Source organism: Mustela erminea, chromosome 2 (assembly GCF_009829155.1).
Source record: "Mustela erminea isolate mMusErm1 chromosome 2, mMusErm1.Pri, whole genome shotgun sequence".
NCBI classification, from domain to species: Eukaryota; Metazoa; Chordata; class Mammalia; order Carnivora; family Mustelidae; genus Mustela; species Mustela erminea.
Genome location: NC_045615.1, coordinates 44,453,473 through 44,480,828, shown reverse-complemented (window position 1 = coordinate 44,480,828; position 27,356 = coordinate 44,453,473). Strand labels below are relative to the sequence as shown.

At 39.0% G+C, this 27,356-nt stretch overlaps 1 non-coding gene across 1 annotated transcript; it reads left to right on the top strand.

Annotated features, from left to right (window-relative positions):
- Positions 1-10,434: 10,434 nt before the first annotated feature.
- On the top strand, positions 10,435-10,579 carry LOC116585368. Its single transcript, XR_004283570.1, has one exon. It is a non-coding gene; the product is annotated as a U4 spliceosomal RNA (small nuclear RNA).
- Positions 10,580-27,356: the final 16,777 nt, after the last annotated feature.

Below are 27,356 nucleotides of genomic sequence, written 5' to 3'. Positions count from 1 at the left end.
AAAGACAATTATCATATGATCTCTCTGATATGAGGAATTTGAGAAACAAGACAGAGGATCATAGAGGAAGAGAGGGAAAAATGAAACAATGAACTAGAGAGGGAGAAAAACCGTAAGAGACTCTTAATCTCAGGAAACAAACTGAGGGTTGCTGGAGGCGGGGCTTGGAGGGATGGAGTGATTGGATGATGGACACTGGGGAGGGTATGTGGTATGTGCTATGAATGGAGGGGTGTGCTGTGAATTGTATAAAACTGATGATTCACAGACCAGTACCCCTGAAACAAATAATACATTATATGTTAACAATTTTTAAAAAGAAGTAAAAGAAAAACATTTAGAACAACACAAATGTAAACTAAATTTAAAAATACATTAATAAAGATTTTAAAATAATTAAATAAAAGACTAAACTTGGGAGAGCGCCTGGCTACAGCATGTGACTCTTCGATCTCAGATTCATGAGTTCAAGCCCCATATTGGGTCATGGGTTTAAATCTTACTTTAAAAAAAATTAAGTGGGAAGAGAGCACCTGGGTAGCTCAGTGAGTTAGATGTCTGATTCTTTATTTCAGGTCAGGTCATGATCTCAGTGTTGTGAAATCAAGCCCCACCTCAGGCAGGCTCAGTGCTGGGCATGGAGCCTGTTATTGATTTTCTCTCTCCCTCTCCCTGTGTCCCTCCCCCCACCCCCGCTTGCTTGCTTTTTCACTCTGTCTCCCCCCCCCAAAAAAAAAAAGATTAATCTTGGGTGACAAGTATCAAGATTTGCACCCTCCTACTCAAATGTTCAAATAAATATTTTAATGTAAATTTACTTTTATAACTAACTTCATTCTGTTTTGAGGCCTCATTCCTGTATAGTAGCAAAACAAAACAAAACAAACACTCTCATTTGTCCATTTACAGTATCTCGTCTTTTCTTTAAAATTAATTCAGGCTCAGGCCTCTGGGTGGCTCTGTTGGTTAAGCATCTGCTTTTGGCTCTGGTCATGATCTCGAGGTCCTGGGATCAAGTCCCGCATCATGTTCCTCAGGCAGCAGGGAGTCTTCGTCTCCCTCTCATATTCCCTTCGTGCTTTCCCTCTGTCTCTCTCTCTCTCTGTCTCAAATAAATAAATAAAATCTTTTTTTTTTTTAAGGAATCTTAAAAAAAAGATTAACTCAGGCTCTTTTAGATTACTCTTTGTGGGCATAATCTCAGGGATCCCTTACTTAGGTTCTCTGTTTCCTGCTTGACCTAAATCCTGGGGCGCTTACTTATCACTGTGGCAGCAGTGTAAGGGATGTCCGGGGTACATCTGGCCCTCTTTTTCAAATATTCATCACCTTCTTGAATATGTCACTCATTTCACATGCTCCCCTGTGACTGCCATGAGCCCAAAACACAACGAAAAAATAGAACACAGACAATGTGACTGAGGCCCAGGTAGGAATGCATTATTGCCACTAACATGCCATGCCCCCACCCCCACAGAATAATGGCTTCAGCAGAAGAGAAGGGCTTGAGGTTTCCTGTCTCCTCTGAACTGGTGTTCTTAAATTCCCCATAGGCAGCACTGACGACAGGATCTGGGCAGTAGCTCCTTAACGAACAAGGGAGACATCTCATAACTGCGTAGGTTCACTTACGTACTTTCCTGATGGACATCATTTACACACTTGCTTACTAGGCAACCACAGTGAAAGCAACTTTGAGCCATTTCCAGTTCATCATTCTGGCGAGTCTTTAGCTGATGGCGACTCTTATAGCTTGCCTAGCTCAGCTTCTCCTGCCCCTGACCCTCTGCCACTCCTTCTTCACCTTGCCCCTTAGCTTTCTTCCTCCTTAAAACTTCAACTTCTCAAATAAGAACTCTTCCCCTGAACTGTATCTTGCAATTTCCTTCCTGGCTTGCCCTGATCCCTGCCAGGACAAATTTTCCCTTAGATAACATCCCCCAGCCTCTCCTCCCCCCGGTTTCCTAGCCTCAAAGGCAGTGCAGGCCACCTTTCTAAAGTCGTTTGTATCAAAAGAAAAATAATTATGCAATCAACCACCTTAAACTAAATTTCAGGAATTTCTGGCCTCAGCATGTTACAAATCAGGCTATGCTTGCAATATTCCCTTATTCTACCAGTGTGTATAACTACTGTTGTTAGTTGCCTATGACCACTGTGACCCCAAACGTGGTAGCTAAAAACAACATGAATTTATTCTCTTACAGTTTTGGAGAAAGTCAGTTTCACAGTTTCACTGTGACCCCAAACGTGGTAGCTGAAAACAACATGAATTTATTCTCTTACAGTTTTGGAGAAAGTCAGTTTTGGAGAAAGTGAAGCTGTTGGCAGCACTGATTCCTTCTGGAGCTCTGGAGAGAATTCATTTTCTTGTTTTTTTTTTCCCAGCTTCTAGAGGCTATCTGCATTCCTTTGCTCTGGACAACTTCTCGGCATCACTTTAATCTCTTGCTACCATCATCTTCACGAAACTCCCTTCACGAAACATCATCTTCCTTTTATGAGGTCTCTTGTGATTACATTTAGGGCCTCCCCAGATAATACAGGATAATCTTCTCATCTCTGGATCCCTTTTGCCATAGAAGATAATAGTCACAGGTTCTAGAGATTAGAACACAGATGTGTTTGGCAGAGCCACTATCTAGGCCATCACAACTATGAATATATAATAAAAGAAAAATGCCAAATGTCAATACCACCATGGAAATAGAAGAGAATACTTCAGTAACAATAGGAAAAAATAACTTTTGTAACAAAACAATTATTAGTGGTAACTAGATGGCTCAGTCATTTAAGCGTCTGCCTTCATCTCAGGTCATGATCCCAGGGTCCTTGGATCAAGCCCCGCATTGGGCTCCTTAGCAGGGAGACTTTTTTTCCCTCTCCCTCTGCCCCGCCCCCTGCTTATGCTCTTGCTCTCTCTTTCTTTCTCTCAAATAAATAAATAAAATCTTTAAAAAGAAAACAATTACTATAATAGTCATTTTTTTAAAAAACTTTCATAGTATTATCAAGGGCTTTCCATTTGAATAATTTAAAGAGCTTCAAAATTTATCATTCAACACCCAAGTGAGATGGGCTTCATAAAGAAATCATTTTTCTCTTCACTCTTAAAAAAAAACCTAAGCTCACTCACAAAAGGATTAATGCAACAATTTCTACGTAGACCAGGTATAATTCAAATAAAACCATGACGAAATAACAGTAGGTCAATACATATTGTCCAGCATCCTAAAGTTTAAACCTTTTTCTTTTCCTGCTTTTTGATTATTATATAAATAAAGTGGATACGTCAATAACAAAATAAGGTGGATATTATCAAAGTAAGGGTCATCAAGTAGCAAGGAAAAGTAAATAAAGTGCTTTAAATATCATTCAAAGATGTCTTTCAGAAAATTCTGTGCTTAGGTAGACACATTTTGTTTTTAAATTACATATTTATCTTTATAGTGGGTCAGCTTGTCAGTAAAATGTTAAGTACAAACTTTCATCACAGCATTAAAAGACATATTTCATGAACAATATTACCTGGGCTCCTACGGGTATAAATATGTACTCTTCCTTAACAACTTGCCAAACACTGTGAATAACAGTCCTTCCTCAAGATTCATGGTGCATATTCTGACCTAAGAGCAGTACAACCATTAATTTCTCTGTGCTCCAGTTTCTTCATCAACGGTACCTAGTGCTTAGGGTTGTTGCACAGATTAGATAATACAATACTAGATAATACTAGAGGAGTACCTGGCAGACAAGTTCCCACTCCATTTCAGCAAATTCCATTTTCTCAGCTTTTAGATTCACTGCTTTAATTATTAAAAACAAGAACAATCTAGAATGACCATAAATTAGTGATCTTAAAAATAAATTATAATGAGGTACCCAGGTGGCTCACTGGGTTGAGCGTCTGACTCTTGATTTTTGGCTCAGGTCATGATCTCCAGGCTGTGGGATCTAACCCCTTAATGGTCTCTACACTTAACGGGAGTCTACTTAAGAGTCTCTCTCCTTTTCCCTCTGCCCTTTCCCCCTCCCACGTGCATGCATGTTCTCTCTCTTTCTCACTCTCTCATAAATCAATAAATTAAATAAATAAATAATGAATCCATGCAAAGTACATACACTCATCAAATTAGATCACAAAAAGAGACTACCTTAATAATAAACAGATCAATGAAACAAAATAAAGAACCCAAAATGGACCCACGTAAATATGTTTCACTGACTTTTGAAAAAGCTACAAAACAGTTCAATGAAGGAAAGATGGCCTTTTCAACAAATGATGATGCAGCAATTGGACATTCATAGGCAAAAAAATAAATAAACCTTGATTTAAATCTTACAGTGTGTACAAAAATGAACTCACCATAGATCACAGACTTAAATATAAATCCTAAAACTGTGAAACTGTTAGGAAGAAAAATACACAGGGGAAATTATTTGGAATCTAGAGCTAGGAAGAATTTTTAGAATTGACACCAAAAGCAAAAGCCATAAAAAGAGAAACTGATAAATTGGGCCTCATCAGAATTTAAAATTTTGCTCTATGAAAGCCCATATGAAGAGGATATACATACAGATGGCAAATGAGCTCATGAAAAGATGTTCAACATCACCAGCCATCAAAGAAATACAAATTAAGATTGCAGTGTGATTTCAGTACACACCTATCAGAATGGCTAAAATAAAAAAGGGCCAGCACCGAAGGCTGGCAAGGCTGTGTTTAGAAACTGGATCATTCTTTTACAGCTGATGAAATTGTAAAACAATACAGCCATTCTAGAAAACAGTTTGGCAGTTTCTTATAAAACTAAATACTCCACTACTATACAACCCACAGTTGTACTCCTGGGCCTTTATCCCACAGAAAAGGAAATTTACATTCACACAAAAACCTGTACATGAGGGGCTCCTGGGTGGATCAGTCGTTAAGCGCTGCCTTCGGCTCAGGTCAGGATTCCCAGGTCCTGGGATCGAGCCCCACATCAGGCATCCTGCTCAGCGGGAAGCCGGCTTCTCCCTCTCCCAACCCCCCTGCTTGTGTTCCCTCTCTCACTGTCTCTCTGTCAATTAAATAAATAAATAAAATCTTTAAAAAAAAAAAAGAAGAAGAAAAACTGTACAGGAAGATACCCAACAGCTTTAACCATAATAACCAAAAACTGGCACCAATCCAGATGTCCTTCAACAGGTGCAAGGTTAAACAGATCGCAGTACACCCACAGCATGGGATACAACGGCAACTGAAAGAAGAACGTACCCATACACACAAACCTGGATGAATCTCCAGGGAATTATACTGTGTGGAAAAAAGCCAGTTTGGAAACCCAGCTGAGCTACGTATGGTTCCAACAACATAACATTCTGGAAAAGGCAGAACTATGGAGACAGTGAAAAGATCCATGGTTGTAGGGGTTGAGGGGAGGAAGGGCTGAACAGGCAGAGCCCAGAGGATTTTTAGGATAGTGAAACTATTTTGCATGATAATGTAATGGTAGATATATGTTACCATAAGTTCATGCAAACCCATGGAAAGTAAAACACCCAAAGTGAACTATGGACTTTGGGTGATAATGTGGTGTCACTGCGGGTTCATCAATTTTAATATATGTAGTTTGCTGGGGGTGGTGGGGGAGGCCATGCATGTTTTAGAGCAGAGGGGTATGGGAACTCTGTATTTTCTGTTCCTCTTTGTTGTGAACTGAAAGCTGCTCTCAAAAAATAAGGTCCATTTTTTAAAAAAGGTTACCTCAGGCATGATTCTTTTTATACAGCTTTATTGACATGGCAAAATGTAGCAATAGGAAACAGATTAGTGGCTGGTTAAGGAAAATGTGGAAGCAGGAGGAAGGTAGGTATGGTTATAAAAGGATAACACGGGAGATCTTTCTGCTATCAGACCTGTTTAGAATCTTGACTGTAGTAGTGGATATAAGAACCTCAATGATGATAAGACTGAATAGAACTTAACATATACCCCTACATACAATATGCACACATACACGCATGCATGAGTGTACAAGTAAAACTGGGGAAATAGGAATAAAATATGTTGGATTGCATCCATGTCAATATCCTGGTTGTTTTCACACAATAGTTGTTATCACTGTGGGAAACTAAGCATCGGGTACAAGAGATCGCTCTGTATTATATATTACACTGGTATGTGAATTATAATTTTTTCCATTTTAAAACTGAACTTCCTATCCAGCAGGTTTTGAAGATTTCCTAGAAACTTGCTGTACCCTTCTTACTTTTGCCATTTATAGCCAAAGTTCACACCCACTATGGTCATCAGCAAATGAATGTAACATGCTTCCTCTCTTTAAGAACTGAAAGCTAGTCTAGCCTTAGAAATTGTCCAGTGTTGTGGCATTGGAGGCTTGTCTCCCCTGCCTGTGAGGTTATGCAGCCCTGCCTTCCAGAGATTAAAGGAACCAGGGTCCATGGAGTTAGGCCCTGACAGTGTTCAGTAGCTCACGGGCTTTGTCAACATCACTGAAACATCTGTGAAAATGATCTGCTCAAATGGATTAAAATGGCAACTTACTGGCCTGGGAAGAAGAAATTTATGCCACAGAAAATTATATTATAAAGATGTAGCCCGCCACCAACAAAAATATTATGGCAGAAGGCAGTGGGCAATGAGAATATTGGAAAGACCTACAAAGAGAACTTCCTCCTCTTCAGCAACCATCAGGGTATACTTCTGGCATTTTCTCCAAAATAAAGAGGATCAAACTAGGTGCCTGTAAGCTTATCACTGCTCAAAACTTAATTTCATTTGAACCATGAAATCTGTATCTTCTGTGTAAAGTTTAAAATGCAAAGATGTTGTTGGGTTCTAATTGATACCATCTGATAAGAAATATCAGATTTTGATACCAAGAGAAGTAAATGTTAAATATTAAACAAAAAAACATCAGAGTCAGAATACTGAAAGACCACATATTGAGCAAGGAATGAAAGCAGACCCGGAGACTGGTTTACTGTTTGCTTTTAATTTTTTTTTTCTTTTTTTGCCTTTCCTTTTTCTTCTCCTCTTCTTCTTATTGTTTGTTTTGTTGCATTTTTTTAAAGATTTTTCACTCAACTTGATCTCCCAGGTTCTAAGTAGTTCATTTCTGGGTTTCTGACATGTCTGAATTTTTCTGATGGGCTTAGGAAAAGGGGTGGAGGAGGGAATATAGAAATACATTTGTATTCAGAACTGAGAAGCAAACCCGTCAGGAAAGAATGTATCCAAAGAATATAAATAACTTGGCCAAATGACCTTAGTCACCAACAAAGAGAAAGCAAAGTGTTTATCATAAGCCATCTGTCCTGACCCATTCATTCAATCCTAGTTAGGTTTAAATCACTATATATATATATATGTGTGTGATCTTTTCACTAAAATCTAAGGCATCCAAACAAGGCAGCACTGGTTTGGTATTTTTATGACAAAGCAAAACTCAGCATGGGAGAGGGACACCCTCCTACCTCTGCAGGGAGGGGGGCCGGTGTGGTCCATGTTTCACTGAAGGTCCCACACAGCATGGGACTGCGTTAGGACATCCAAAGGCAGCACTGGCACTGGATGGTGGTGCCCAGTGGCTGTGTGTACTAGAAAGCTGTGGACACCAGAAGAAGCTAGGAAAAGCCTTTACATAGCAACTAAAAAGACATCTTTGTAAGAGCACAGGAGACAACACTACAGATGCCCAGAAATGTGTAGAAGAGATATAAAGGATAATAGGCTAATAGAAGTAATGAAATAGTAGATGGTTTTTAAAAAATCCAGAAAAAGAAAAACACAGTTTACTATAATTAATAAAAGTACATTTTTAGCCTTAAATTGGTATAGCTCGGGGAAATCCAAGTTTCGTGTACATACAGTTTGCTGTCATTTAACAAAGAAAGTACTCAATTGGAATCAATTGATTTCTGGTCTTCTCTCAGATCTACCTGAGTAGACTCTATGTATGTCTTTTTATTCTTTATATAATTAGTTAAATACAACTTTCTCCAGTGACAAGTTTTTCTTTGAGATGTTATTTATTTATTTATTTGAGAGAAAGAGAGTGCACAGGTGTACATGAGCTGGAAGTGGGGGGAGGCAGAGGGAGAAGGAGCAGCAGGCTCCCACTGAGCTGGGAGCCCAACACAGGGCTCTGAGATCATGACCTGAGCCAAAGGCAGACACTTAACCAACTGAGAAACCCAGACACCCTCCAATGACAAGTTTTTACACCAGAATATAAATAATTGAAAAAATGATCATTATCATTAGCTGTCAGGGAGATTCAAATCAAAACCACATTGAGGTTACCACCTTACACAAGTTAGAATGGCAAAAATTGACAAGGCAAGAAGAAACAAGTGCTGGAGAGAATGTGGAGAAAGGGGAACCCTCTTGCCCTGTTGGTGGGAATGCAAGTTGGTGCAGCCACTTTGGAAAACAGTGTGGAGATTCCTTAATAAATTAAAAATAGAGCTACCCCATGACCCTACAATTGCACTACTGGGTATTTACCCCAAAGATACAAATGTAGGGAAAAGACACTACATTGTCACTGGGCTATCTATACCCCAATGTTCATAGCAGCAATGGCCACAATCGCTAAACTGTGGAAGAGCCAAGTTACCCATCAACAGACGAATGGATAAAGAAGGTATGGTCCATATATACAATGGAGTATTATGCCCCCATCAGAAAGGATGAATACCCAACTTTTGTATCAACATGGACGGGACTGGAGGAGATTATGCTGAGTGAAGTAACACAAGCTGAGAGAGTCAAGTATCATATGGTTTCACTTACTTATGAAGCATAAGGAATAACATGGAGGACATGGGGAAATGGAGAGGAGAAGTGAGTTGGGGGAAATCAGAGGGGGAGACAAACCATGAGAGAAACTGTGGACTCTGAGAAACAAACTGAGGGTTTTGGAGGGGAGGGGGCTGGGAGGTTGGTGGGCCTGGTGGTGGGTATTAAGGAGGGCATGTATTGCATGGAGCACTGGGTGTGGTGCCTAAATAACGAATCTTGGAACTGAAAAAATTAAATTAAAAAACAAAAAAATTACAATGAAGATTTGATCATTGCAGAGAATGTTTAATATGTAGTTAAACATTATGAAATAAAAATGCTAACACGTGAAATGCCGAAAAAATACTTGTAAATAAAAATTTCAAAAAGCAATTTCATGTATACAACAATTGATTGTCATCAATGAACTAAATGCAGCATATAACATACTATCAACCGCCCAATAGATGTGATCATTTACCTCTAAGCAAGCTAACTTTAACATATACTCCAAGATATAAAATAAAAGTTCTTCATGAAGGAACATCTAGGTCACACTTGCAACACATTTCAATTTGTTCTGTGATTTTTACCTAATATCTAATAAATTCCTTCTTCCTAAATGGAAAATTCCATGGCCACCTTTGGTCATTATTTCCACATCTGAACTTCATTCTCTCAATAATATGCTTTAAGCGTCAGTCCCTTCTTTGTTCTATTTCATGCCCTCTTGCTTTTGAACTATTATATCCTTGAAGAGTTTCCTTTCATATATCTTTTTTGTCTTCCAAACTTTATCTGCATTCGTCACGTTCACCTTTCATTTCCCTCTCAAGAATAAGCACTGACCTCATATTTTTAGTCTCCACAAGGATCTATGACCTAAAGATCCTTTATCATCACAGCTGTCTTTATTGATGCTTCATTACCATTCCTGTCATACGAGGTTCAGAATCACGCATAAAGCTCCAAGTGGGGTGGATTCCCATCCTTTGAAATGCTTTTATAATGATGTGAACCTGAGTCCCATTAGCTTTCCTGAATATTAAGATGCTATTGCTCTCATTTTGTTTCATCTCAGCCATAAGTCTTGTTACTAATATACCCTTTAAAAATGTTATTCTACCATATATTACTTTGCAAGCCTTGGCCTAATTCTTTTCTCCATTTTTCTAAAATTCTTCTGTGTGGTTTCTTTTTTTTTTTTTTTTTTTTAAGATTTTATTTATTTAGGGGCACCTGGATGGCTTAGTGGGTTAAAGCCTCTGCCTTCGGCTCAGGTCACGATCCCAGGGTCCTGGGATTGAGCCCCACATTGGGCTCTCTGCTCAGCAGGGAGCCTGCTTCCCCATCTCTCTCTCTGCCTGTATCTCTGACTACTTGTAATCTCTGTCTGTCAAATAAATAAATAAAATATTTAAAAAAAAAAGATTTTATTTATTTATTTGACAGACAGAGACCACAAGTAGGCAGAGAGAGGCAGGCAGAGAGGGAGGGGGAAGCAGGCTCCCTGCTGAGCAGAGAGCCCGATGAGGGGTTCAATCCCAGGACCCTGAGATCGTGACCTGAGCCGAAGGCAGAGGCTTTAACCCACTGAGCCACCCAGGCACCCCACTTCTGTGTGGTTTCTAATATGACATACAAGCTTTGTGCAGTGGCAGTATCATAGCTAATGAGGTTTATCTAAGGTGTGATTACTGTTAATTAAAAAATCTTCCAATATGATGTACAACAGGTGCCATGACAAACACATTCTTTAGTACAAAAATCAATAGAGTAAATGTGTTTTCCTAATTAAATCAATTTACATGAATATTTTATCTCACCAAAATACCACTTAATGGTCTCTACATGGTATTTGTCACAAAAGGAAAGGAAGCCAGGTGAAGAGATGAATGGAAAGAGTAGTATAGAATTAATTATTCCTGCCACTGAAAGAGGAACCGAAGAACGTGTATTACCTATTGTGGACTAGTTGAGTCAACTGTTTATGAAGAGCATATTTTTGTGGAATTTTCTGGAAGTATTTACATGACTTGAAAGTATTTACAAGCACATAAAAGACAAAACTTTCAATTAAAAAATAACCTAAAAACTCAGAAAACCTATACTTTTTTTCAGCTTTGGTTTTTGCTACTTTGATTGACTCCATTTTGTTTTTCTTTTATTGTATAATTCTGAGATTGGGTTGTAGAAAAAATGCCCAAGGACCAATTTGTTCAAGTCACCTACAAAATGATTATACAACTGGAATGAGGGGACAGAGCAGCCACGTTTACACTGCAGATAATCTTTTGCCTTATTACCTTACAACACTCTGCATTTTTTTCTTTCCCTATTTCACAATCCAGGAAAAATGACAATTAGTGAACTCTGAGATGTGCCACTTCCTTTTTCCTTCCTCACCAATTTCCCAGAAACTAACATGTTCAAATGTGTCTATCACATCCACATCTTATCTGCAGTGTCCAGAGCAGAGGAAAAAGAAATCCTTTGATACTGTCCCAGAAAATAGAAATAGGCCACCAGTATCGGTAAAATAGGAATAAATCAGCAAATGGTCAAAACAATCCCTCTCCCTCCTTGCTTTCTTATATAAATAATTCTCTTTTTTACTTACATTTTCTGCCCCAAACTGTTTACCTGAGAAAGTTCTTCCAGAGATGTACGTCTGTTCAACGGAACCCACGTCTACCATTCTGGGAAACTTTGTGCTAGACTCCAGAACTGAGAATTGGAGGAAGGAGAGCATGTCTAACTCATATTTTTTCCCGCTGCATGTAGCAAAATACTTACCACATAATCTGTACTCAGAAATGTCAAATAAAGAAAATATAATGTGAGCATGCTATACTTTACTTCTGGATTGTGCATACATTTGAGATCTCACTGCCAAACTATAACAAATGATACCAAATATATTATGATTTCTCATTTCTCCCCTCAGAGTTGACTATCATGTTTTATCATTAAGGTTTTGATCACTTGGGAGACAACAAACTCCAGAGAAACACAAGCTGAATTATGCATGGTCTTTTGGTTAAAAAGACTGACTCTGGAGCCAGGCTGTCTGGATTCAAATTCCTCCTCCACCACTTACCAGCTGCTGACATTAGGCAACTTAATTAATGATTCCATGTCTCAGTTAATCAACCTGTTATAACACTACCTACACTTCATCAGGTTGTGGAAGTATTAAATGAGCTAATATTTTAAACCTCTTAAAATAGTGTCTGGCACATGATAAGGATTATATAAATGTTTGTTTTGAAAAAGTTGTCTTCTAGGATACTACCGTCAGTTGGTCAACTAAGAATAATTTACTATTATAGGAAAAAAATGGTGGTCTATATCTCTGAAAATATTCCCTGCTAGATGTAATATTTTAATTAATAAAGCCAATCAAGACCTCAGAATAAAACTGATTGCATAATGATGATCTAAGTCATAAAAAATAAACTTTTCTTTTGCATCTTCCTCTCACTGTTCATATGTCCCAAAAAATTTTAGAGTAATATTCTCTCTCCAAATCTGGAAATCTTTAAAGCACATTGTTTCTCCTTGACAGATGGAGGAGGCTTTGGCCTCTGGCAATACAGAGGACAAGTATCCTGAAAAATCCTTCCAGACAAAACACCAATGTGAGATGGCTTGCATTAAAGAATAAAAACTCTTTAATAAATAGCTAAAAATATGAAAAGTAAGAAGTCCTCAGGGGCCACAGAATGAAGAAGAAGCAGGAGTCAGTGTGATAAATAGGTACTCAAATGACTCCTGCCTAAAGGCACGTGCTGGCTCCTGGAAACTAGAGTCTTCCAGCTTAAGGCTACATTGGATGGATCAGACGGAAAACTCGCCACAAGACAGCAACACTTACTATAAAGCTAGAATAAGTGTGACTGTTTAGTCATGCTTCAGGTATAGAAAACCAGATCAATGGAACAGAAAAGAGTGGCCAGAAATAATACACACATATGAATATGTGATACATGACAGAGGAATTATTACAAATGAAGGGAAAAGGGGAGTTGTTATAGATTATAAATAGATGATCTAGGGTAATTGAGTATTTTCATCTTTTTTTTTTAAGACTTTATTTTAGAGAAAGCAAGCACATGAGCTGTGGGGCAGGTGAGGGGGAGAGAGAGAGAGAGAACCTCAAGTAGACTCCCCATTGAGCACAGAGCCCGATGTGGGGCTTGATCTCATGACCCTGAGATCATGAACCAAGCTGAAATCACGAGTCAGACATTTAACCAACTGAGCCACCCAGGAGTCCCAGGTAACTTCATTTTTAAAAAAGCCCTGCCTCCTGCCACAGAATAATGTCCCTTCAAAGTAAATTAAAGACCTATAAGAAGAGCAAACCATAAAGCTTTCGTAAGAGAATATAGGAAAATACCTTCAAGATTTCAGGGGAGGGAAAAAAGATATTTGATATGTAAAAATTACTAACCATAAGGAAAAAATGATAAATTTAACTACATTAAAATTAACTGTTCATCAGAAGACACCTTAGAGAAGGAAATGAGCATCAAAGTGGAAAACGACATTTGTGACACATATAATTGACAAAGAACTAATACAGAGAAGATATAAAGAACTGTTACCTTTGCACCCCTCCCAGGTTGCCAAAATAGTTGAAGCCAAACAATACCAAGTGTTGGTGAGGATGGAAAGCAAAGAAAATTGTCATGCACTACTGATAGGAGTACAAATGGTAAAGCCATTTTGGAAAACAGTTTGTTATTGGCTAGAAAAGTGATGATGTATATACTATAGATGAAGGGAAAGAGGAATCTTTTTTTTAAGATTTATTTATTTGTTAGAGAGAGGGGTGGGGAGAGAGCACAAGTGGGAAGGGCAGAGGAAGAGGGACAGAGAGAATCTCACGCAGATTCCCTGCTGAGGGAGAAGCCCAGCGCCATTCTTGATCTCTCAACTCTGAGGTCACGACCCTGAGATCATGATGTGAGACGAAACCAAGAATCAGTTGCTCAAACTACTGTGCCACCAAGGCACCCCGGGGAAGTGGAATCTTAAAAAACTTTTACCTCCTCAGAATGGCATTGAAAGTATAGATTGCTCTAGGCAGTATAGACATTTTAACAATGTTTATTCTTCCAATCCAAGAGCATGGAATGGTCTTCCATCTTTTTGTGTCTTCTTCAGTTTCTTTCATGAGTGTTCTGTAGTTCCTCAAGTACAGATCCTTTACCTCTTTTGTTAGGTTTATTCCCAGGTATCTTATGGTTCTTGGTGCTATAGTAAATGGAATCAATTCTCTAATTTCCCTTTCTGTATTTTCATTATTAGTGTATAAGAAAGCCACTGATTTCTGCACATTGACTTTGTATCCTGCCACGTTGCTGAATTGCTGTATGAGTTCTAGTAGTTTGGGGGTGGAGTCTTTTGGATTTTCCATACAAAGAATCTTATCATCTGCGAATAGAGAGAGTTTGACTTCTTCATTGCCAATCTGGATACCTTTTATTTCTCTTTGTTGTCTGATTGCTGTTGCTAGGACTTGTAATACTATGTTGAGCAAGGGTGGTGAAAGTGGGCATCCTCGTCTTATTCCTGATCTCAACGGCAAGCTTTTTCCCATTGAGGATGATATTTGCTGTGGGTCTTTCATAGATAGATTTGATGAGGTTCAGGAATGTTCCCTCTATCCCTATACTTTGAAGCGTTTTAATCAGGAACAGATGCTGGATTTTGTCAAATGCTTTTTCTGCATCAATTGAGAGGACCATATGGTTCTTCTCTCTTCTATCGGAAGAATAAACATTGTTAAAATGTCTGTACTGCATAGAGAAATCTATACTTTCAATGCCATTCCGATCAAAATTCCACTGGTATTCTTCAAAGAGCTGGAGCAAATAATCCAAAAATTTGTATGGAATCAGAAGAGACCCCGAATTGCTAAGGAAATGTTGAAAAACAATAATAAAACTGTGGGCATCACGTTACCTGATTTCAAGCTTTATTACAAAGCTGTGATCACCAAGACAGCATGGTACTGGCACAAAAACAGACACATAGACCAGTGGAACAGAGTAGAGAGCCCAGATATGGACCCTCAACTCTATGGTCAATTAATCTTCGACAAAACAGGAAAAAATATATAGTGGAAAAAAGACAGTCTCTTCAATAAATGGTGCTGGGAAAACTGGTCAGCTATATGTAGAAGAATGAAACTCGACCATTCTCTTACACCGTACACAAAGATAATCTCAAAATGGATAAAAGACCTCAACGTGAGACAGGAATCCATCAGATTCCTAGAGGAGAACATAGGCAGTAATCTCTTCGATATCAGCCATAGCAACTTCTTTCAAGATATGTCTCCAAAGGCAAAGGAAACAAAAGCGAAAATAAACTTTTGGAACTTCATCAAAATCAAAAGCTTCTGCACAGCAAAGGAAACAGTCAAGAAAACAAAGAGGCAACCCACGGAATGGGAGAAAATATTTGCAAATGACAGTACAGACAAAAGGTTGATATCCAGGATCTATAAAGAACTCCTCAAACTCAACACACACAAAACAGATAATCATATTAAAAAAATGGGCAGAAGATATGAACAGACACTTCTCCAATGAAGACATACAAATGGCTATCAGACACATGAAAAAATGTTCATCATCACTAGCCCTCAGGGAGATTCAAATTAAAACCACATTGAGATATCACCTTACACCAGTTAGAATGGCCAAAAATAACAAAACAGGAAACAACATGTGTTGGAGAGGATGTGGAGAAAGGGGAACCCTCTTCCACTGCTGGTGGGAATGCAAGTTGGTGCAGCCTCTTTGGAGAACAGTGTGGAGATTCCTCAAGAAATTAAAAATAGAACTTCCCTATGACCCTGCAATTGCACTCCTGGGTATTTACCCCAAAGATATAGATGTCGTGAAAAGAAGGGCCATCTGTACTCCAATGTTTATAGCAGCAATGGCCACGGATGCCAAACTGTGGAAAGAACCAAGATGCCCTTCAATGGACGAATGGATAAGGAAGATGTGGTCCATATACACTATGGAGTATTATGCCTCCATCAGAAAGGACGAATACCCAACTTTTGTAGCAACATGGACAGGACCGGAAGAGATTATGCTGAGTGACATAAGTCAAGCAGAGAGAGTCAATTATCATATGGTTTCACTTATTTGTGGAGCATAACAAATATCATGGAGGACAAGGAGTGTTAGAGAGGAGAAGGGAGTTGGGGTAAATTGGAAGGAGAGGTGAATCATGAGAGACTATGGACTCTGAAAAACAATCTGAGGGTTTTGAAGGGGCGGGGGGTAGGAGATTGGGGTACCAGGTGGTGGGTATTATAGAGGGCACGGATTGCATGGAGCACTGGGTGTGGTGAAAAAAATAATGAATACTGTTTTTCTGAAAATAAATAAATCAATTTAATTTAAAAAAAAAAAAACAAAAACAAAAAAAACCTTTTACCTCCTCAAAAGAAGGTACAAAAGTAGGAAAAAATCATATATAAGGACAAAATAAAAACTGTAAAATAAGGTGGAGGAACTAAACACAAACATGACATAAACCGCATTAAGTATAAAATTCAAATTTAAATATTTAAATTTACCAATAAAGAAATATTATCCTATTGGATTTATAAAAAGTATTCAGCTACATACTACTTACAAGAACATCTATATGATACAAAGATAATACAAAGATACAAAGTTTATATTAATAAAAATATATAGCAGATAAAAACCACACAAAAATAAGTGTGAAGGCCAAAAGAATGATCAAGATTCACTATAACAATAAAATTTTTCATTTAAAACATTTCCAAATATGTATCCTCCTAAGGACACAGTTTCTTAGGGCAGACAAGCCAGCTAGTCACCAAACATGGGACTGAAGTTAGGCTATATCTCTTATCCTCCCCTTAAGCAAGACTATTTACCTAGATCTCACCAGTGGAATATGAGTGTTCAGTTTCCATATCAAAGGGATGGTCCTATACATACACAATCATTTACTTAGTAATTCACATTTATTCAATGATGATTTTGATTGTTTAGAGATACTGAGCTATTAAGACAAAGTCCCGGGACACCTGGGTGGCTCAGTCACTTAAGCGTCTGCCTTCAGCTCAGGTCACAATCCCAGGACACTGGGATCGAACCCCACATCAGGCTTCCTACTCACGGGGAGCCTGCTTCTCTCTCTTCTTTTCCCACTGCTCGTGTTCTCTCTCAAACAAATCCATAAAATCTTTAAAAAAATAAAAAATGGACAAAGTCCCAACTCTCAAAGAGTTTCAAGATTCTGAGGACACAAGTATAGAAAGAAGCTATAATGTATTGGAAATATGTACAAAATACTAAAGAGAAAGGAGTGCTGAGTTTACTGGGGAAGTCAATCACGGCTTCCCATCACAGAGGGACTGACACAAGCTGACTAAGGAAGGCAAGTACCATGGCTAGTCTGAAAAAAAGCAAGGAATTCAACATGACCAGAGCACATGACCGTGTGGGGAAATGATCCAATCTAGGGCAGTGGCAAACAGTACGGAAAGGAGAGACTGTTCAGCAATATTGAAGAAGTACGTAAAAATGGATGACTTACTGAGCAGTAGGGAGAAGGTGACAGGCGGGATCTCTCACAAGTAGACTGCAGTGGCATTACCTGAAAAGGAGATCAGAAAAGTGGTTTATGAAGCAGTTGGGTTTGAATCGGACAAGAATGTTTCAACTGAGGATCATTTATATATATTTGGAAGCCAGGAAAATGGGCTTACATAAATTTCCTGGAGATTGTTAAAAGTAAAAAATACAGCATGAAGGATAGTCTAGTTTTTCCCCAGATGCTTAGTGACCTGGTGTTAAATACCAGGAGAATTTGAGGGTTAGGGTTAGGTGACCAAAATTCCAATTATTTGTAAAATTTCTCCTCAGTAAACTAGTGAGCAGTCTGAAGAGGTAAAGCATTTCTAAATCTTTGCTACCAGAGTCTCTGGGACATGTTAACCTTTTCTCATAGAACAATCTGGACCAGGAAAAAAGAAAACGCATTTTCTGTTTTAATTTTTACTTAAGACCCAGTGTAGCAGAACTGTCTACTCTATGCAGAATATTGAACTGTGCTTGGGCTCCATCCTTTGTGGAACCTTCCAAATCAAGCCTGGAAGATGTCCTGGCCAAGTTCCTCCTCACTTCAACCCCTCTCGTGGCCCATGTTCTTCTCCTCAGAGGAAAGTGCCAGAACCATTTTGCATGGAAAGAAAAAAAGAACTAACCTATCAGGGAGCTCAAACAGCTCTGTCACCTGAGCAAGCTTGAGATATAAAATCTAAATCTGAGGCAGGCCTCAGTTTATCTTTTAATGGTTCTTCTGTCAGAAGAAGGAACTAAAGGAGGCCCTCTGACAGCTTCCAGGAGCAATGAGCCCCCAAATGAAGGTACGTGGTGAACTTCTTGAGCTCCCTGCTTTCTCACTGTCTCGGAGGTGGTGGGCAAGTCCCTTTCAGAGTCCAGCTGCAGCTTTTGAGTTATGAGCTTTCAGACTTGATTTGACCATTTCTTTTTTCGGACTGGGTCCAGAAATTGGCCTGAGTCACACTAGGTCTGGCTTCCACCTGGACTAGGCACAGGGTCCGAGTGGGAAACTGTACTGAGTCTGAGGTGGGACTAGGTCTCACTTAAGCCAGCAGTGTAAGGCCTCGGGTGAATTAAAAAAAAAAAAAAAAAAAAAATTAGGGCGCCTGGGTGGCTCAGTGGGTTAAGCCGCTGCCTTCGGCTCAGGTCATGATCTCGGGGTCCTGGGATCGAGTCCCGCATCAGGCTCTCTGCTCAGCAGGAGCCTGCTTCCTCCTATCTCTCTCTCTGCCTGCCTTTCTGCCTACTCGTGATCTCTCTCTGTCAAATAAATAAATAAAATCTTTAAAAAAAAAAAATTAAGGCTGAATAAGGTTACTCTTATCATAGATAATCTTGAATTGCAATGACCACCTGGAGAACCTTTAACCTAGATAAGCTTATCCATTTATGAGGAGTCCTAGAGAAAAGGGAGTCTCAGCCAAGCACTCTCCATAAAGGGTAGAGGGAAAATTACATCCCCCCCCAGCTTCTGTTGACCAGCATGAGATCTACTGGAGGACCCCACTTGCTCCAGAGCCTGCAGACAGGATCCTGGGAAAAACGGCAAAAGCCAGAAAGAGGTGAGAATTCTTACCCTATTTAGCTCTCCCAGATCTCTGTCTGTAGGGCCTGGTTGAGAGGGGAAAGTAAAATTTTGCATTTTTCCTTTTGCACTTTGTAATTCACAGTGCCAGGCCAAGAAACATTTGTAAGAATTCTGCCTTTGAACTGTGACTTGTAAATTTGCTTTTGGCTACCCATTGGTTGCTGATCCTTACTCTCCCAGGGCCTGCTATTGCCTTCTTATTTGTCTCATGTTGTGTGCGAAGACCTTGGCTTGGCAACCCTCAGGCTGGGGCCCCAAAACATAGTTAAATAGAAATGCAGGTTGCACCCCATTTGGCGGGACAGAAATGTGGGCTGTACTCCATTGGCTCCTGGTATCCCACCACCATTGCCTGCTCTCAGGGCAATTGTCTCAGTCTGTCCTTCTTTGGTTATCTCTGGGAGTGGCTCTGGTTCTTCCAGGGGGAGTATCTTTTGCACCCTCTTTGGGGATGCCTCTTGAGTCCAGGGGGTTTTGTTCCATTGCTGCCAGGAGTATTTACTATTGTTAGTGGAAGCCTGACCAAGACACTTGAAAAAATTTTTCTGTTTTTGTTTTTTAGGTGAAGTAACTCTATGGTCAGAAGTTGGCCAAATTGGAAGCTGATATTCAGAGCCTAATGGGAATTTATTTTAGACCTTTTCCCCTAAACTAAAATGAAACTACATACCCAGCGGGAAACATTCTAAAACCCTTGTGGAAGGATTTATCAAAACATTCCAAGACACACAACTCTAAATCTAGAACATAGGATCTTTCACTTCTCCATTAATATAAAGAAGCAAACTGAAGATAATATAGTTGGATGGGTGCTGGGTCAGCCTCTGGAGATCCTTCCGTTGGCAATCCAGTACTTCGAGGAACTAAAAACAACTGTACTTGTCTTAACAAATCTAGTCTTTATAGGAACAGAAATGTGACTCCAGAAAGAACTCAAAGCCCACATGTCCTATTCACCAATCTCAACTCCCCACCAACAGTTCAGTTCAAAAGGCCCAAAGATACTGTAAAAACTCTATACTTAGGGAACAAAAATCATCTTGGTGGAACTTGCTTCTTTCTCTGTGCTTTTTGAGATGGAAGTACTCTATTGATTTTCCTAGAAAGCAAGGTAATTCTTATCAGAAGGAGAAAAAAAGAAAAAAGAAAAAGTAAGGTGGTTTTAACAATGAGGGCTGTAAATAGTCTTAAAAATCTCTTACACAGATACTAGTAAAAATCTTTAGCCATCTGTCATCTGAGGGAGTAAACATAACTTATTCCATCTGCCAGAAACACAATTTGAATCCAACTGTTCTTTAAAAAAAAAAAAAAGAGTATTGCATTATTGAAGCTGTCTCATGGCTGAAATTTTAAAATAAAAGCTATATCTGTTTGCATTTGTTTGTATGTTCACATATGTATGTATGTTATAAACACGGTTTTTTTTCAACCTCCAGATTGTGTTGCCAAAATTGATTTGTAAAGACCTCTATTTCCTTGGCTTAAATACAAACAGGTATTTATATAAATCAAGTATATTCTCAGAAATATGGAAATTAACCAAAATATTTTCCAATTTCATTTGAGGATAATTTTCAATTAAAAAAAAATTTAACTTCATTAGTTTAACTAAAACAGGCATGTTATTAGCATTAATAATAAATTTTTTCCTACCTAGGTTTACTAAAAGTCAAATAAGCTCATTATCTCTGCTACAGACTTTGTCAACAAGAGAGATAATTTAAAATAATGGTTAGCTATTAAATGTCTCATAAAATTTTCATGACTAATCTAAACATAATTGTTAAGAACAAGTGAATTAAATAGAAATTAAGATAAAAGCTTATAAATGAACTTTCCAATGATAATTATGTTCTATGGTATACCAACTTAAAAAGTTTCCATAATTTTTTTGGTAACTTGAAACTGTAAAGTTATACTGAGAGAAGTTAAATGATGGATATTTATTGAATATCTAGATCATTTCCAAATAAGATAAAGTACTGAAGCATTAATTATTGAATACAAATTTATATTCTTTGGGTTTCTTATTACAAAGGAACTAAAGATATTTGGGTCAATCTGTTAACATATCTTGTGCTACACTCAGTAATTTGAGAGAGAATATAATTCTAGAAATTATGAAATGTATTTATAAATACACCAATCCAGAGAATGCTAGTGTAACAGACCTCTGCAATTGCTTATTTTTTAGTTTTCACTAAAAATAAAGGATTCTAAGTGTAAGGAATTATAATTCACATATGTAATTAGAACTACTTAGAAATAAGTGTGAAAGGAAAAAATGTGTATGAAAAGTAGGTAAAGATAGTAAAATGAATGATTGCTTCAGAATGATAAAAAAAAACTACAATAAATCTGAATGGATATAAATAGTCATAGAAATTTTGTTGGGAAAAGAATTGTGCGTGTGGTCAAGCTGGCTAAGATTAAAATGGACTTAGTTAAGTTTTAAAATGAGTTTTTAATATCAAAAGTACACTGGTGCAAAATTAGGATTTGGTTTTCTCTCTGTTAGAAAGACAGTTTTTATTATTATTATTATTATTGGTCTGCTCTTGATAAGAGATTGTGAAAGGTTTTGTTTTGTTGTTTTATGGGTGCACATTATTGATAATAAATATTCTAAAAAATTGTATGAAATTCCTAAAAATCTGATATGCCCTGATATAATGTTAACAGTAATATTACAGTTATTATCTTAAAATATTATATATCAAAGAAATAATCAAATTTCCTTGTCAATTCCCTTTTAATGAACTCTTGTTACATCTTTAACCCTGGGCATTTAAAAATCTTTCATCATTTATAGTTCTTATTTTACTCTGATACTATCGTTTTTTTTTTTATTAATTTCTTTTCAGCGTAACAGAATTCATTGTTTATGCACCACACCCAGTGCTCCATATGTGCCCTCCATAATACCCACCACCTGGCTCCCCCAACCTCCCACTCCCGGCCCCTTCAAAACTCTCAGATTGTTTTTCAGAGTCTATAGTCTCTCATGGTTCATCTCCCCTTCCAATTTCCCTTAACTCCCTTTTTTAAGTGACATTCATAGAAAGGACCCTACCAAGGACACCTGACCACTGACAATGCTGCCAAATTACAAGGTGTCAAAAGTCGGGTCAATATTTCACTACTGGGTGGCTCAGTCCATGAAGCGTCTGCCCTCTGCTCAGGTCATGATCCCCAGGGTCCTTGGATCAAGTCCCCCATCTGGCTTCTTGCTCAGCGGAGAGCCTGCTTCTCCCTCTGCCAGCCGCTCCCCCTGCTTGTGCCCTCTCTATCTCTCTCTGTCAAAATAAATAAATACCATCTTAACAAAAATATTTCACTACTGAAGGACGCTCCAATTGACATCTGGTCTTATGCAAATGCTGAAGACCTCAAAATCAAACTCACCAGGGAGAGGAACAGCGGACCTCGATGCAGACTTCTTCCTCGCAAGATGTGGAACAAGAACATCTCTTCCTAGTACTCCTTTCCTCTCTGACCACCCTTTTCCCAATTCTTATACAGGAGGATCATTATGATTCTTTTGTCTACCTTTTCCTTGCTCTGGCCTGGGAAGAGAATGCCACTGTTCGCGTATCTTGGGCCATTTGCAAAACGGGATAATCCAACTTCGAGACGAAGTTGGATTCGCCACAGTGCTGGTGATCCGGTAGTTCTGCCCATCACAAACTTCTCCCTGATTTCCAATACTTCAGTTTCTCCAGAACAAACTCAGACCCTTCTCTACCATGTCCAGCTCCCTAACCCCTGGGTCCATTTCCTTATCTGTAGTTAACAATCTCAAACCTGAGAAACTTGGCATCCAGGATCTATACAATGAAAGGGACACAAGGCAAGGGTGGTCTACAGCCCCTTATATTTTACAGGCCTCCACCGCCATCTCCTTTTCAGTAGTGAACCACAGATCCAAATGGGAATGGCCAGGAGACATTTATGATCAAAATCCCTTTTTTTTTTTTTTTTCCAGAACTGTACTGCCTGGCTAGAGTAAGTGCAAATGAAGCTAAATGATCAGGAACTCAAAGATGTTGCAGAATCTGCTGCTGAAGAAAGAGCAGCCCAACAAAAATCCCCACACTCCGGCCAAAGTTGTTCATGATAATAGGATAGCCCTTAATTGTCTCTTAGCTAAGCAAGGAGATGCCTGCTGTGACCAACATTTCTGGGGAAGTTGATACCCAGCTCCATAAGATCACTGACCAAACCAGTTGGCCTAAAAAAAGTGACTCCTTCAAAAAGGTTTTTCTTTGATTTATCTGAGTCTGATTGGTTTGGGTCCTGGGGACCATGGCTGTAAAGTGCACTCCACACACTAGGAATGATCCTGCCCATAATAAACATAGTGGTCTCCGTGGTGCACTGTATTCTCTCAAAAGACTCAAATGAACGCTCACAGCTGCTAACCACCAAACACATGACCTCCCCAAGAATAGAATATCATAAAAGGAACAAAGAGAATGACCAACTTAAAGAATGTGAACCCAACAGTGTGACCTGGCAGTGACACAGATTTAGCAGAAAGCGCAAGAACTCCAGAGTGGTAGCTGAGAATCGAGCTAAGACCTTAGGTTTTTATCAAGTCTCAGGCTGAGTCCAGTCAAAGGTATGGAATTATTTAAAAAAAAAAAAAGTCCCAAAATAGAATTGTTTATGTTAAGCCCCACATCACCATACTAAGACTTAATTACAGTTTTGGCTCTTCCAGAAATGGCATTTTAAACCGGTCCATCAGGAGTCACCTGATCAGCACCAGGCAGGTTATCTGCCAGACAGATCCTTGCCATTCCCTAAAGGAAAGGAACCTTGCAATAATCAACCTGGTTTTCACCGAGTATAACCTGCTGTTGCCTTCTGCCTACAAGTCTTACACTTTGTAAAGCTCCTCGGAGTTTCTCTATTGGCTATGTTGTACGTTGTCTGATACGAATCAATTTTTGCTCAAATAAGCACTTAAAAACTTTAACATGCCTCAATTCATCTCTTAACTGAAACACATACACCACCACCACCTTGAGCTGCCTGGAGCTTTAAATTTGTAGTGACTTCATTCTTCTACTTAGCTCCGCAGCTCTTCACGGGAAGCACTTGCCACGCAGCCCCATAGCAAGGGGTGGTAATAGTCTCCCCCTTGTTAATAGTCCCAAGGGGGTTCCCTACCCCCCGCCCCCACCAGTGAATGTTCTCTCCACCTTCCCCACTACATATACCTTGTGTTTCCTGCTCAGATCTTGAGCAATAGAACCTGTGTGAAAATGTACTTCACCAAAGAGAATGAAACAAAGCTGAACTAGGTCTCTGTTCATGAACGGGCATGGTTCATTTTCTTGACCAGCCAGTGTATAGAAAGAACTCAAGCTTCTGACTCCAAGAGGATGAGATACAGAATAGGCATGTTTTGATGAATGCATAAGTAAAATGAGTTTGCTGAGTGCTCACGGTGGTGAACCTGGAACAGCCGGGGATAGCAAGAAGAGCAGCAGCTGGGAGAAGGGACTTCCCAAAAGCAAATGGGAAAGTAGAGAACCATTTATTTTGACTCCCGCAGAATACCAAAGACAGGAATTAATTCATCACTCTGCAGTTTTGCCTGGGGCTAAATTTATTTATCCCTTAACACTTCTTAACTTTTAAAAAAGATTTATTTATTTATTTATTTATTTATTTATTTATTTATTTGAGAGAGAGCACTGGGACTGAGGACAGAAAGAGAAGCAGACTCCCTGTGCTGAATAGGGACCCCAAGTCGGGTGTTTGATCCCAGAACCCTAAGATCATGCCCTAAGCTGAAGGCAGACACTTAACCTACTGAGACACCCAGATGCCCCTCCACTAATTTTTTAACTCAGTATCCAATGATTTCAATTAATAAAAATTATTGTTTTTTTTTAATTAACATATAGTGTATTATTTGCCCCAGGGGTACAGGTCTGTGAATCACCAGGTTTACACACTTCCCAGCGCTCACCATAGCACATACCTTCCCCAAAGTCCATAACCCTATCACCCTATCCCTACTCCCCAACCCCCCAGCAACCCTCAGTTTGTTTTGTGGGATTAAGAGTCTCTAATGGTTTGTCTCCCTCCCAATCCCATCTTCTTTCATTTTTTCCCTCCCTACCCCCTATGACCCCCCGCCCTGCCTCTCAAATTCATCATATCAGAGAGATCATATAATAGTCTTTCTCTGACTGACTTAAAAGTATTGCTCTTTTTAAACTACTTTATTTTTTTCTTAAACTAAGAGCTTAATGTTTTATTATATGTATTTCCTAAGTAAAGATGAAAATTCACATTCTCCCCAGTGAGTGTTTCCCAGATTAATATACCTACATAGAAAAGTAAGCTAGGGTATAGGTATAGATCAGCTATTACACATTCTAGCTGATAAACTATTTTCAACTTGCATCTCATGCCACCTAGTGTTATAATTTGGTTTTACAACTTGACACTACTAAGGATTAGGATTTCACGTCTGAAAAACACAACTTCAAATTTTTGGATTCCTATTTAATGATTCTAAGGAAATTTCTCATACTATACCATCATGTGGCAAAAGTCTTCCACAGAGTGGTACTGGATGAATATCTGCATTTTGTTTCTGTTTTGTTTTGTTTTAAGAATTAAAGCTTATTAGGGGTGCCTGGGTGGCTCAGTCGTCGTGGATCTGCCTTCAGCTCAGGTCAATCCTTCAGCTGCCTTCAGTTCAATCCCAGGGTCCTGGGATTGAGCCCCTCCTCAGGCTATCTACTCAGCGGGAAGCATGTTTCTCCCTCTTCCACTCCCCCTGCTTGTATTCCCTCTCTCTCTCTCTCTGTGTGTGTGTCAAATAAGTAAATAAATAAATATCTTTTTAAAAAGGAATTAAAGCTAATTAAAAGTAAATGAAAAATAAAAACATTTGTGGAGCGCATGCGTCGCTCAGTCAGTTAACCTTCTGCCTTAGGCTCAGGTCATGATCCTAGGGTCCTGGGACTGAGTCTCACATTGGGCTCCCTGCTCAGCAGGGAGTCTGCTTCTCCCTCTGCTCCCTACTCACGCTCTCTCTCTCTCGCTCTCTGTCTCTCTCTGTCCCTCAAATAAATATCTTTTTTAAAACTTCCATTAAATTTTAAAAAAATTTTTCATTAATAAAGCAAAAACTTTTGTCCTAGGACTCTATCTACCTCCTTTCTTCCCTTAGTGCAAGACCAAGAGCCATTCAAGTAAACTGAAAGCAAACTTGTTTGAAATAATTATTACAAATGTCTCTGAGCTGCCTCTACCACAATTTTCTTGTAACAGTGAAGAATTCTCCAGGTCTCCTGACAAACTATTATCAGCCCCCCTTTCATTTAATAAATTACTAAAAAGGTCTAAATCTGATTCTTTGATTGAGAGCAGAAGCCCACATTTTCTTTTTCTATGTACAACAACAATTTTTGAAATTTAACAAATACTTATTTTGTGCAAGGTACTGTTCTAGTTAATGAATTCAGATGGAAAAACAGACACAATTTCTGCCTTAAGTTATTAATTATATTCTTGAATACTCTTAGAATTATAGACTGGTGGGGCGGGCTCAACCACTACCATCTGCCTTTGGCTCACGTCATGATCCCTCAATCCAGGGATCCAGCCCTACATAGGGTTCCCTGCTGGGCTGGAAGCCTGCTTCTCCACTCACACTACCCCTGTTTGCGTTCCCTCTCATTCTCTCTCTCTCTCTCCCTCTGTCAAATAGATAAATAATATCCTTACAAAAAGAAGAAAAAAAGACTTGTATAGCTGGAAGATATCTTAGAGATAAGTTCTTCCAACCGAGTTGTTTCATTTGTAGTTCATTACTTAACAAACAGGAAGACATACGCACAACTGGTGAAAATAGAAATGCACAAAAGCCTATCTCTGAGTAGTCACAATGCTTTGAGTTTATAACAAAATTATACTTTTAACCATATCTGGTCCTTATTATACAAGAATAAACCCTGAATGTGGACTCCAAGCCACAGACTGCCAATTCCCATCCCTGCCTTACACTGGTCCCATCTGTATTGGACTCCTGCCAGCCACCAGCCTAGGCTCTTCCCTGTGAATCTATATACTTTCCTAATCTGTCCCCAGCACTAGGTATTATGCTAAAAACCAACCTGCCTGAGTAGGGCCCCAATGTCCCCGTGATTCCTGCTAGTCTTCCCATAGTTGTGGGGTCAGATTCTGCTTCCTACGACTTAAGGGGATCTCCTGATGAGCCAAGAAGAATTCCTGCAACTCTTGAGTTTGAATGATACTGACCTACTCAGCTTGTGAATCCATTTACCAGATCCTGATACTGATACTTCACAAA